Genomic DNA, 12,332 nt, shown 5'->3' with positions numbered 1-12,332 from the left:
GAGAGGTCTAACTAGAGAGACAGACGTTGACAGTAAAATACCAGGCACCTCTATTCTCTCAGTCCCTGCGCCAAAAAGAACGAGGCAGTTCCAAAAAAATCATTCTACTGAGAAATGAGGAACAAAAATTGACACAACAGTTGGTTACTTTTAAATCACGCAATCAAGCCCCAGTAAGTCCTCTCAGCTTTCTGAGTTTAGGTTTTTTAGATGGCTCAGTTGACAAATATTTTAGTGAAGTAAGTTTGGCAAAATATGTGCAATGCGTGAAAAAAAAACAAAACATAATGACTTTGTCCTAACTGGGGCTTTCTGACTAAGTCTGTTAAAAGTTAAATTTTACATAAGCAGTCTACTTTAAATGTGATCTGCAATAGCTTACCAATCGATACCTCCGTTTTCTGTATTAAATACTTTACATCCTGTATTATAAAGACTAAAATTAATACAGATTATTTTTAATTATCATTATTCAATATTGCCTTTATTTATGTCATCTGTCACATTACAACATTTCTATCTTTAAGTACTGTGCTTTTCCTAAGTTTGGATGATGAAGGAGGGTTTCCCAGGTAAAAACATAATGCAACAGACATACAGTAATACATAGAAACCAGAGATTAAAGTTTCAGGTAAAGCACAGCTGTGAGATGTCAATATAACTTGTAGTTTGCTAAAAACCTGAAATCAGATGTGTTACCATTTTGTTTGGAGTCAAACATGACAGAGGATTTGGGCTCCTACTGAGCAGCAAACATCTGCTAAAATCTTAAACTGGGAGTCATTGTGGAAAGGAATAATAACACTGCAACTACAGACAAGACTCAGAAAGGTGTCGCTAACACAAGCATGTGCTCCCTCAAATCAGCAAATAATGAAGAAAAAGATGACTTCTATGATAAACTACATCAGATGCAGCACCCAATAACAACACAATGATACACCATGGTGACTTCAAACTGGAAATGACAGAGCTTGATAGGAAGAAGTACTTGGAGCAGAAGCAAAGAAATAGCAGACAATGGAGAAAGACTGCTGAGCCTGTACAGGTATATTGAAAGCAAGGCCTTCAAAAGTCTTTCTTAAAGTCCCAGTCATCCAAAACTTCATTACTGTATTTTCTGGACAATGTATAAAAGCATGCTTTATTAAGAGCAACAGATTTTACTAAACACAAAAATTGTATTTTAAAAAAAGTAAATTTTATAATACCCTTATTTTCACATTTTACCTTATATTTTATATAGGTAAATAACCAGGAACCTGAAACTCTCTGTGGCTAAAACTATAGATTAGTATATTCATTTAATGTCTTTACAAATTATCGTATTTGCCAGGTGTATAAAATTACTCCATAGCAACTCCTGTTACAACTAAGTCATCCATTAACAGAGATAAACTTTAGATAAACAAATATGCATTTCTAGATATTCCTCACTAACTAAAGTCAAAAACTTAAAAGGGACGAAAAGATAATTCATAAAGCCTACTGTACATATTAAACCATACTGTTTTATTCTTTTCATTTGATTTTCTGTCTGATGTTTGTATGACACAAAACTGTCATCTCAATTCACAAATTGCTTAAACTGGTTATAGAAATATCTTCTTGGTCCTTGGCAGCTGGTTAAACATATCAAAGCACATGCATTAAAATATATTTAATGTAGCTAAAAATTTCTCCACCTTTTTTGTACTTCTAAATAGTTAACGTTCGTTTAATTTGAACATCAGATTTGCTCTAGATTCAGAGCACTTACTGTAATTTCATTGAAAAGTAGTCCATGGTTCAATGGATGGCATAAAACACAGCATAATACTGATATATTTAGTTTACAAACAGTATTTTATTGGTTCACTTTAACTTCATCCTAGCATGCATGACTAATTATTGTGGTAAGGTGTAATGAGTCACCCAGCGAACAAGTAAACCAACAAAAAGTGAATTACATGTCAACTAATACTTATGATTACCTGTTTATCATTTGCACAGGAAGAGAAAAGCCTCAGGCCCCTGGCTAGCTAAAGGATGTCTAGCTGAATCATCATCGTCTTAGTTTATCTGTCAACTAATTGTGACCATACACTAGTCACAAATCAAGCTCCCATATTTTTTGTGCAAACTGCTTCTGTCCCTTAACAGATTCTGGCAGACCTGGGCCATCTGATAATTGTTACTGTTTAAAAAATCCCCTCAGTTATTATTCATGGGCTTCTTGTCAATTGAAATGTAGCATTACTGAAATCCAGTGTAGGTTGATAGGTAGTTTAATTATGCATTCACTAAAGACTTCAAAGTTACATACTGTACTTCACTCAGATTGTGTTTTTATCAAGTTTACCAAGTTATGGTATTGCAGCAGTGTGATAAAAACACTTGGTTCTATTACATATGCAAGCATAGCTTGCCAATGTAAACTCAGATGAACACATTCCTTGCCACTCATGCATTCACATATTGTTTGCTATTTTATGTTCAGAAAGCAACAAAAGGCAGTTGAAGTGTGAGTTTTAAGATTTTCTAATGGCATAGTGTATTCTCACTTTTTGCACAGGAAATGCTATGAGCTCCTCTTTGTTAAGTTGAATGTTCTAACAGATGAGTGGCTGCCACTGGTCCTGGGCAGCAACAATCTAACAGTTTTTACAACAATCAATTTGGAAAAATTAAACCTATGCAAGTTTCGATCAATTTAGGACATTTATTGGTTAAATTATGTCAAAAATAGGCAACAGTTGTGCTTGAGAGGTACTGTACAAGTTACTGGTATTAGCTTTTCAAATGATCTATGAAATGACTTAATCAAACGTATCACCTGCTTAAGTGGTCAAAACACAGTTGTTCCAAGTATTCCCATGCTACACAGTTTGGAACACATTTAAAGTTATAGAGCTTAGCAATACAGACACTAAGATGTGAACACAGAAAACAGTTTAAGGCAGTAGATTAAGACTGCATAAATGATACAGTAGCTTTTACAAGTCTGTACAGAGTTATCAGTACACGGGCAATACTCGAGACCATCTCTGTTTTGAGATGGATGGGACTTCTAAAATATGAAAGTGCAGGCAGAAACACAACAAAACAGAAATCAATGGATAGCATGAAATTGAATTCTTTCAATGTCCCAGTACCTGTACTGCCACTGTACAGTATCATAGCACCTTATGTTTAATGCCACCTCAGTCTTTATCTGTCCACCTTTCGGACAAAAGCAGACGCTAGTTGAAAATGTTATCTAAAGCCACAGACCTGCTGTCATTTGGACAGTCTTCCAGTCTTCTCCAGAATTAGAAGAAAATAATTTAGTAATTCTTATTAACAACTGATTAAAAGCTCAACATTGAACAATATACGTCTGAACTCTAGGACAAAACCTTAACTTCAAGCAAGGCCCTTTAATGGTTGAGCCACTTTGTAAGCATATTCCATATTTCGATAACTTTAAAAACAACTGTTTTTCTGTCTTCATTTAACTTTACTAAAATAAAATTGAATTCATTAGGACTGCTAAATTAAATAAAATAATAGCTTTGGGCATGTCACTATTTTCTCCAAACCCCATTACTATTACACAATAGTTTTGGGTACAAGATAAAACAACAGGTACTGGGAACAATTTTGATTTACAATGCATAGATATGAAGTTAAAAATATCACTGCTACAAATCAAAGCATTATAAACTGAAAGAGCATTTTGAGTTTGTCACAGTTCCAGGACTTTTCTACTCAAGGTGCGTTAAAGCTTGTCTCTATACATTAATTTATTTAGTATTCCACTATATAACATTTCAGCTATTCAAGAGTTAAAATGTTCTGGTATTCATAACTGTATTGTTTACTGCACTTTCTACTTTATTGGGGTATCAGACATCTTAATAATTAATAAATATCAATTAACCTTATGTACAATATGAAAGTTTATTAGATGTACCTAGATATACTTCATATATTGTATACTCTCATATACTGGACAGGTGCCCATTTGAATCTCTAGAGTAATCACATAAAACAGTTTCATTTGTGATACTGGAGCCAGAGTTCTCCACAATTTCCAAGACACATACAGCAGTTGACCTTAGTGTATGAGTTATTATAGTATATCTTAATCTTTATATACTATGTTGATTAATGTTGTTTTAATAAAGACAGCAATTGCATTTTTGTAATTACATAAGGAGACAGCTAGCTATAAATCTAGCTATAGCTTTAAGGTAAGCATTTTTTATGTCTAATTTGAGAACAAGAACAATGGTCCAATGTAAACAGTAAAACATGTGGTGAACTTTGTGTGGACAGGAGCATTTAAAAACAAAGCCTGGTTTCAGCAATGGAAGCTGTACATGTTGTTTCACTTCTCTGCTGGGGCTCTTGAATTACGGTGCCCTCTGTTGGATAAGAGTAGATGATGGTTAAATCGACAAAAGGCTGCTAATCTTGACCTGTATTAAACCAAGCTAATTAAATTAATGTCAGCAGATAAGTAAGTTTCCCTGTTTAGCAGTACTATGAACATATCTGCTTTTCATTTTTACTTAGATGCAATGTGAAAATCAAGTTAATTGCTTTTCACCACCAAAATTAACATCTACATTCAATATATCCAGAATAATGTACACAAATATGCCTTTTAATTAGGTCTGCAAAAAGTTTATTTTAATCAAAACATTATAAAAAACTAATCATTGTTTTCACTGGAAGTTTTTCCTCCAGACATTATAATAATTGTACCTATTTTTTATATTTTTCAATATATTTTTTTATCTTATCATGTTGGTGTCAGCTTCACATTAATAAACAGAGAGAACCAAAGTTTCATTTGTGCCATTCAGTCCTTAACACTCTGGTTATACTATACAGTTTGCATTCAAAAAACATTTTTAAAAAATACTATAAAGTCTCTCTATACTTTTAACCCAGACCCTAAAACATTGTATTACTGAAAATGTGAATGATAACAATTTCCACTCTAGTTTCTAGTAACACAAGAAAAATATATCTCTAAAAATACAGGATGGAGAAAAACATGTATGGTAGGAGTCGTCTAAGACAAAAAATCTGATTCCAGATACTGCTTAATACCTTCCTGTTCTTCCCAGAACAAAATGTTCATATAATGTAAGTTGGTGCTGTGCTATAAACTAATGCTACACAACACATTAGTCATATTCTTTACTGCATTTTCATGGAATAAGAGAGTGATCGCAGAACACAACATTTGATCAAGAGTCTCATATTGCAAAGTTGTTTGCAGAATTGACTTTTTTGTAATGAAAAATAGAATAATCATTTTAATAGACGAGAGATTTTGTGGCTTGGCAAAGGTTTTATAGACTCTTCCTGCATTACTAGTCAAGTAATTTATGATTTATTTACACTTGTGCCTACGGCAGAGATAACAAAGTTATGCCTTTCAAACATACAGCTCTTGGATCAATATCGGCTTGAACATGATATAATTGTTAGTTCACTTGGAGTGGCAGAGACCGTTTATTACCTGCTACAGCAAAATTGGTAAAAGTTTGGGAAGGTTCGAGGGCAAGACTTTAATTTCCAAAACAATTTAGCAATTGATTTTCAGTCAATGTTTACTAAGCTACCGTATCTCTGGGAATACTAGTAAAGCCAGAAAACAGGCATTTGTAGAAAAAAAAGAAGTGTTCTTAAGACAGTGGTTCCAGCTTTAATTTCACTTGTAGTATCAATACTTCAGCCCATTTTTTTATTTTCTCATTTGTACATTAGTGGCTGTCGTATTTAAAAGATGCAATTGATTTTTTGAATAAATTAAATGTTGTACATTGTGTACTCAAAGATTCCACATGAGTCTGTTTTTTTTTTTAGAGTATGCAGATTGATTTATCATGCCCATTTTATTCTGCAGACCTTTGTGCCAGAATATTATCTACAGTACTAAGGGAGAATGGTTCATATGCTAATTTGTACATGAGTAAGTTGAAGTGATTTAACATTAATGAGGATGTATTATTCCAACAAAATATGTGTGACATGCACGTCATGTTGTCTGTAATGGAATGCAACAGATGTGGTTTTGCTTGAACTTCTGAAGTAGAACTCTGAAGGGTTAAAGTATAACAAACTATCAAATTTCCAGATACCAAAACCAATTTTGCAGTTACATTTAAGGATGTGTGAGCCAGTTTATCAGAAGGAAAAATGACAAAAAATCTGTTATGCGGACTGATTAAAACAGTATATACCATAGTTTGGTTAGATCCTAAGAACTGCGACAGAGACATGAGATATGCAGAGTGCATTTGGTGTTGATGACATGGCTGAAGGAATTGGCTGCTTAGACACCCCCCTTTTCAACAGGGGCAGGGGAAAGGGGGTACAAGAGATGCTCCATGGGATATCCCGAATGTGAGACTTAAATATTGAGGCAAGTGGAATTGTGCTGCAATGATTAGGATCCAACCTTCCTTTGCAATTTCTGTTATAACTTCTTATTAACTCCATTTGAAAGCATACAGCTTTCACCATTCAGCTTAGGTTTCTCTTACTCACAATTTGTTAGATTGATAGAATTGCATCTGACCCCCTGGAGTTACAATGAAAGACAAATGAAATTAATGGTGGATTGTTATTTCGATTGAGGCTATAAGATTATGAAAAATACATTAGCACAGAATAGAGGAGATTTCTTTAAACAGGTAACAAAAGAGAATAAGCAAGTGGAAAAGTGTGTGTCAGCACTGCACTGAGAATGCTACATCAAGTGACACTGCTAAGATTATTAAGAGAAATTGTCATCTCAACTGAAGAACACTTTTTACAGCCCACTACTTAAGTCTTATAAGTGCAAAAAGAATCTAGAGAATTTGATTCTAGTTACTACCTAGTGTATACACAATTTCTGGAGTTGTATAAACATATTTGATAGAGCTTGATGAAGGTCTTTTGACCAAAATGTTTATTATTAAGTATACTAATAAATAAAAAAGGCTGAGAAGTAATTAATTTGTGTTGTTTTGTGGACAATTGTGTAAATACTCAGGATACTCATTTAATTATGAAATCATAATGCTTAGAATCTGGTCTGTGATTAAACTCAACAAATGCTGAGAAACTCTTCATATCCACTTTATTAAGGTCTGATACAGACATACCTGTAGATGCCAAACTTTTAATTGCCTTACCTTTGGTACTTTTACTCAACTCCAAGGCACAATTTTTGTGCATTAAAGGTATATACAGTAACATTGTTGATTAAAATGAAGTTATGTGAACAGTTATTTAATTACACGTTACTGATTATTGTCGAATGGACACTGGACTATTTGAGGTGTGGCAGAAACCAATATTCCAACTGTACCCTCAATATTCGCACTGTAGTTCTAAGAGAAATGCAAGTGAACACATCAAGTAGTTATATGAAGTATAAAGGTCTGAAAAGGCCTCCTGTGAAGTACAGAATTTATAATAATTAACTTAAATACCTGTTGTATTAAGACATTATTTTTTCTATGGGCTAACCAATATATTGCCATCTATACTGTACATTAATTAGCAAGTATGAACAGAAAAAAAATCCTAATCAGGTGTATAACACTAGAAAGGTTCAGCTCCTCATCTTCTCAGTCTCCTAAAATCATAAACCACCCAAATTACATTCTGTATTATAACAGGATGTAAATTAGTCTATATACTGTACATGTATTGTAGAGCTCTTCCTTCCAAAGACTGATGGGTGTGATGCCCCATAAGTGGCATTCTTGTACTATCAGGGTTGACATGCTTAGGTGAATTTAAACAAATCTTCCCTTTGTTTTTGTCATACAGCTTAAAGACAGATAGAAATTATCCTGTTAGGTCTCCATGGGGCTCTGGTTTAATTAATATACAGTATGATTGCAATACTAATCTCCTGCTCTGATACATAGCACAGTAGTGATTATACAAAAGAAGATTTGCAACAGCATTTTATTCAGCTTCTTTTGGTAAACTACAATTCTGAAAGACAAAAAATAAACTATTATTCGCAAGTTGTCACAACTTGCAGACAACACTGACAATTCTACAATACACTTACATTCACCAAAGTCACCAAGAGTACGGTATAAAGTGAGTGGATTACTAAGAATCAAAGGATTCACACACAGATAGAAAAAATGAATTGAAATGCCAAATAATACAAACATATAACTGTGAAGTATCAGTATCATAAAGTCTTTCAATACCATTATCAGACCCCCTTGATCTCTACAAATGGAAACTGTATTATAAACCAGACATCAAAACACAGAATTAAAAAAACAACATGATTCTGGATAATGGAGATAAATTGAGACTGGTTATTATAAAAGATAATCAAAGGCAGTATCCTAGAGATAGATATTATAGGGCAAACTGACAGTAAAGAAGACGGGTAAATGTTCAGTACCTAATCGCAAATTAATAACAAACAGCTACACCGCTATTTATTAATGATAGCAATGGACACATAAAATCTAACGTAAACGTTGACACTAGGCTTATTCAAGAATGTATTCCACATATTAATAACCCAATAACCAGCAAGGAAAAACAGCAGTTGTGCAAGCACAATAACTGCAAAGATATGTGGGACTCTTTGTTTCTCTGTCTAGATTTTGACAATATTTTAAAGTTGTTTTTGCTTTTGAGCTGAAGGCTTTGCCTTCTGTCATAATAAGAAAGAGAAAGATTAACACTTCATAGTTTTGAGATACACACAACAGTTCTCCTGACAACAGCATGAACTAACACATTCAAGTTGACTTGAAACCTACATTACTGTCAGAAAGTAAAAATGAACTATCCTAGAGACAGATTTTGCTACACTATACTGATAAAACAACTCACATATACATTAAGTTAGCATTAATAAAAATACTCTTATATCAGATACCTACTGTACATCAACTATGAAAAATGGAATAGAATAACATTCCTATTGAAAAGAGCTACCACCAACAGCTGAGTACTGTATGTGGTGTTTCCAGGCCAGTGAATCACATTCTACATATGCAAATGAGGAAAGAGGGCATTTTGATGGTATTGTCTTCCATCATATGATCCAGCTTTCAAGCCACTGCATCCTATTTATGGACTACAGAATGTCACAAAGAGGAAATAACAGATTTTATTGCCATAGTAAAACAAAAGGTAGGTTTATAGTTCCAAAATAAGAAACTCACTTTGACAATTTGTAAAATAAAATACATAGCAAATAAGGTTTATTTTCTGAATCTGCTTCCAATGAACTGCATTTCTACACATTTCCCATAGCTGAGGTTAATGATGAAATTGATTTCCTGCTTCACCCACCAAGAGAATTGTAATGCCCCTTTCTCTGTGGGGAAATTAGACAGTTGGCTTGTTTCCTCAACACATTTCTGTAACAGGATCATTTACAGAATAGCTTTGGTAAATTAATTGTTTATTATGTTGTATAAAATGCTTGAGTTTTAGGATGTTATGAGTATCAATAAGTGTCCACAGGTTACAGCATCTCATAACCAGTAAATCTGATTATTCACTCTTACTGTAAAAAAGGAATGATGCAGAAATCTTATGTGGAAGCCTCTGATGCTTCAGTATATATGCTACTGGTTCCAGAACAGTAAGCATGTTTCAGCACAGTGCTGAGATAGTACTGTATATTGAGAGCAGCTATTCTGTTCAATTCTGTTGCTCACATGAAAGATCACAAACTTCAAGGTTAAAATCACATAGGACAGAGGTTGAAGGCATGTCACTATGACAGTTGATAGAGAAAGCTTGCCTTTGTTTCAGATTGATTACATGAAAACAAAGCATGGCTCTCTTACCAACAAATTTTCACATTGGGCTATGTATAATGCAGTGCTTAGTTGATACCACTTTTCTTTTTAAATGATAGTGAAAATTATCAGTGCTGCAGCAATATGAAGTGTGTATCTGTTACACATTAAAATTGACATATTTTGCTCATTTCAACTTTCAAGAACAGGCATAAATACCTAAGGTTTAGCAGGAAAAAGAAAAATCTAGAAGCTATCATTCAAATTAACTTGTCAGCTAGCACCTGTAGATTTGTTAAAGCTGCATAACAGCAGCAGAATCATTCTCAGACATGGCTGTTGATTCTAACAGTCCCTGACAAACTCTTTCTCCCCCCTGGGATGGTTTTGTGAAAAGATTATGTAAATCATACAAGATTACAAGATGATACCACATATGCTGCAGCATCCAGCCATAAGCACACATATTGAGACAGTATATCTCAATGTTTTTTGTATCCTATTAGAATGTTGGCTGAGCATGTTGATAGCATCAAGCTGCTGTGCTTTCAGAAAAAAATAAGATGTGCTTAAAAAAACAGTCCTGGTTTATCTTTTTATGTGATCATTTGTTAGCTGATGAACTGTCAGTGTGCCATCTGAGGCTGTGGCAAAGCAAGCATAGCACAGTAGTGATTATGCATTTTGCAAATTTTATTCTATGTGACATTAAGCATACTTGAAACTAAAGGAAATATTTATCTTATTCCTGCTTGAGCTTATTACATACTGTACGTTCCCTCCTGAGTTATACATACTGCACCAAGATATCTTACAGGTATATACTGTACATATTCATATACTAAGACAAACAACGCTGGAACCAACAGCATTTGTTGCCTTTTTAATGCCTTTTAGTACAGTTGCAAGAAAAAGTTTATGAACCCTTTGGAATTACCTGGATTTCTGCATTAATTACTTATAAAAATGTGGTCTGAACTTCAACTAAATCACAACAATAAACAAACACAATCTGCTTAAACCAATAACACACTAACAATTTTACTTCTTGTCAGTACTGAACACATAAGTAATTAATGCAGAAATACAGGTAATACCAAAAGGTTCACAAACTTTTTCTTGCAACTGTACTGTATAATGTATTGCTGAAACAAAGACATATTTGGAAACAGCAGTTCATAACAGGATTTTAAAATAGCAACCATAAAATTGTGATAGATACAGCGTGCAAAATAGACCAATAGTAGCTGTCAGTTTCCATATCATCATATAAAAAAACACTTTTTACAGATTACAGAGCATTTTATACAAATTAACATATACAGAACATGTTTTATTAACTTTAAATTTGGTGGTAGGCAGACTGGTTCTCAGAGTTAACGCTGTGAATAAATGTAATTATAATCCAAAAATCAGAAGTAATGTCTGAGAAGGGAAGGCATGTCTTAATGTATTACTGATCTGAAAATCCTAGAGCAAAGGATACAATAATATGAAGCAAAAAGCAAGTGTCCTTCTGTACTGTAGTTTTGAGTATAACAAAACGCTTTTAACCAAACACTAATCTTGAGTCTAAGTGCATTTATTAAACTCATAAAGTGCTAACTAATATGACATTTTTGTTTCAATTAGCATGGAAGGATAAAAAAAGATAAACAGTGGGATCACAACAGTTCCCATAATGAAACCTTTACAAACAGTATACAGTAAGTAGCTTCAAACCAGACAGAAGGAAATCACAAAACAGAAGACATGGGAGTTAAAAAATGCCCCAGCTTCTCTAACTGTAAGGACTAAGGTACAGTATAAGCAGCAAAAAAAAAAATTAAGCGAATAGCATAATTGCAGATATTTCTTTCCTGAATTTAGATGTAATTTGTGAAGAAAGTTGCTAACCCATAGACAATGCAGAGGTAGCACATGGTCCACACACTCCCAGACCAGCAGGTATCTGTCTCTTGTGACTATACAGAATGTGTTAGAATGGTGAGTGTGAAAGAAGCACAACTGCCTGTAGAGCAGACCTGCACCCACATTACTTGAAAATTACTTAACACAAAAGTAATCATAAAATGAAATGTAATTGAAGACCTTACAATTTTGGGGGAAATTTAACTTTCTCTACTATTAGTTTACCATTACAATTAGAACAATGCATCTTATATAACAAACTGGTTATGTAACTTGACTGCATTCTACTAATTGTTGTTGTTTTCATCTCATAGTTTAACTTGTTGGTTGTTGTGTTGGAAACTAATTTTGAAGCTGACTGCCATTCTGGTTTTAGAACTTCAGGGAACAATAGTCTGCACATCAATTTCAGTTTGACTACATCTCTTATTTTTTAGACTTATACTGTATGTCTCTTTAGTTTAATTCCATCATATTACTAATAATAAAAACTTCACTCTTTTCCGAAAGGCATTAGAACACACTAAGAAAGCCTATTGTACCTGATATAACACTGAAGATGTCAAAATTATTTTGACAATATCCACTCCTTTTTACATACTCACCTAGTGAATAATTATTCAGTTATGATTACCATCTTCAATGGGAACCTAGTT

The 12,332-nt window shown here is 33.6% G+C and overlaps 1 protein-coding gene across 1 annotated transcript in view; it reads right to left on the bottom strand.

The window, feature by feature from the left end:
• The window catches only part of ankfn1a (ankyrin repeat and fibronectin type III domain containing 1a), a 197,506-nt gene that overhangs the window by 162,273 nt on the left and 22,901 nt on the right, over positions 1-12,332 (bottom strand). The window lies entirely within an intron of this gene.

The sequence above is a fragment of the Lepisosteus oculatus genome, chromosome 9, assembly GCF_040954835.1.
Source record: "Lepisosteus oculatus isolate fLepOcu1 chromosome 9, fLepOcu1.hap2, whole genome shotgun sequence".
Taxonomy (NCBI): Eukaryota; Metazoa; Chordata; class Actinopteri; order Semionotiformes; family Lepisosteidae; genus Lepisosteus; species Lepisosteus oculatus.
The sequence above is the reverse complement of the archived record's forward strand: the minus strand, read 5'-3'. Positions and strand labels throughout refer to the sequence as shown.